The following is a 2,384-nucleotide window of genomic DNA, read 5'->3' on the forward strand; positions in this document are numbered from 1 at the left end:
CAAGGCAAGCGAAAGGAATGAAATAATAAAGATTAGAGTGGACATAAATAGAGAGTAGAAAATCAACAGCAAAACCCAAGGAAACCAAAATGTGCCTTTTGAGAGTCAACGAAGTTGATGATTCAAAACTCCTCCTCTCCCATCACAGGGTCTGGTTTCTGGAATATGGTTTCCCAATAAACCACCCCAAAACTTAGTGGCTTGACACAGCAGGTAGCCACTTATTTGCTCAAAATTCTATATTTTACGCAGGGCTCAGTGAGCTATAACTCAACTCTGCCCCACCTGGTGGCGCCTGGGATTTAGACATGGAAACTGCTCCAAGAAGGGAATGGATGTGGCTGGGAATGTGGCTCCGTGGTAGAGACCTGGCCTCGCAGGTGCGTGGCCTGGGTTCAATCCCCAGCCCGGCAATAAGGACATCAGAAAAGAAAGGAACGAAAGAACTCCCACCCTTGAATAGGATGAGCAGTTAAAATAAAGGAACTCATATATCCATTTGAATCTAAAAAATGAAAATGTTAAATTACAAAAGCATGTAACAAAATCTCTCCTTTCAGTGGTTCTGGACAGTGACGGTGGAGGCTGACTCTGGTCCTATGGCCTCTGCCACCTGGAAGCTCTTTTCACAACTGCTCCTGCCTTGGGCAGCTCCTGCTTCTGGGCAATGCCAAGTTAGGGGGAGAAGATCTGGTTGGCAGAGCTGAGGTCACGTGCCTGTCCCCAGTGGGAAGGGCAGGTGGGAAACTCTGTGGTAGAATGGGGCTCTATAGGCGCAGTGGTGCATACCTGTGATCCTAGCGGCTCAGGAGGCTGAGGCAGGAGGATGCTGAGTTCGAAGCCAGCCTCAGCAATTTAGCAAGACTTTAAGCAACTCAGCAAGACCCTCCTGCTAAATAAAATATAAAAAAGAGCTGGTTAAGCATCCCTGATTCAATCCCCAATACAAAAAAAAAAAAAAAGGTGGGCGGGACTCTAGACATTGAGCAAAGGAATGGCAAATGGCTACATAGCTATCATTTTTGTAAAACTTAAAAATACCCAAAGCAATAGATAGTTGTGGTTAAATATACAGGTAGTAAAAGCACAAAATCATTCATGAGTATGATACCCACTAATTCCAGGAAAGTGGGTACCTCTGAGGAGGGAGGGTAGAGGAGACTCGGACTTCAGCTGTATTTGTAACATTTTTTTTTTAAATTGAAACCTCTGAAGCAAAAATGGCAAACACGTTGACACCTGCTTGTGCTCGCTGGTGGGCACATGAGTATCATTATTTTCTAAGCTACTCTCTTCCTATATCTGCGTATTAGAACCGTTTCCCAATTTCAGAGGAAGTGGAGGAGGAGGAGGAGAAAAAGAAGAAAACCACTTCAACAAATCAAAAGTATGTGCCAGGTAATTCAGGTCTCTGCAGGCGTTGCCTTAAATAACTATTGAAATGTAACTCAATCCCATGCCTGCAAAGGGAAATGGAGAGCTTTGCTTGCTAGCACCACTTCTCTTTCCAACCTTTTCCAATCGTGTGCAGCCTCTGTCTCCATCAACTGAAGAGTTGGCAAGAGCCTTCGGCTGAAATTGCGTCTGAGTAACACTTGGCTTGGTGTTGCTTCCTGGGAAGAGGTGATTCATTTCATTACTGAAATCCTAAGCCCCTTAATATGCCTCCCAAGAAGTTATCTGGCTTGGAAAATCAGAGAAAAAAACGGGAGAACACGAAACTCAGAAAAGTGGGAAAGATTTTGTCTGTCAGAAGGTTTTGTTCAGACATTGACTCACTCACTGTGGACAATAGAAGTGAATTAGTGAGTCTATTTCTCTCTATTTTAATAACAGGAAATCAGTTTCTCCCTGTCCACTCCCATCCTATAAATGTTTAGTAAATATTTAAAAAGGTCGGGTGTGAAGGGCTACCAAACTATCAATCTATCAGGTGTATTGCATGTCTCAGTTTGATTCTGAGCATGCTTTCTGGGATACAATGTAAGTTGAAAAAATCCTAGCTATTATTACTCAGTGACAAAAAGAAGAAGATGGGTAAAGGACTTGAATTGACATTTCTCCAGAAATGATACACAGTTAACAAGCATTTTAAAAAGACATTTCTCCAGAAATGATACACAGTTAACAAGCATTTTAAAAAGATGCCCAATAGCCCCACATGGTGGCGCACATGTGTAATCCCAGAGGCTCAGGAGGCTGAGGCAGGAGGATCTCTGCCTGCCTCAGCAAAAGCAAGGGGCTAAGCAACTCAGTGAGACCCTGTCTAGAAATAAAATACAAAAATGGACTTGGGATATAGCTCAGTGGTCAAGTGCCCCTGAGTTCAATCCCTGGTAAAAAAAAAAAAAATATATATATATATATATATATATATATATATA

The sequence above is a fragment of the Marmota marmota genome, unplaced genomic scaffold (assembly GCF_001458135.2).
Source record: "Marmota marmota marmota unplaced genomic scaffold, marMar, whole genome shotgun sequence".
In the NCBI taxonomy this organism is placed as follows: domain Eukaryota; kingdom Metazoa; phylum Chordata; class Mammalia; order Rodentia; family Sciuridae; genus Marmota; species Marmota marmota.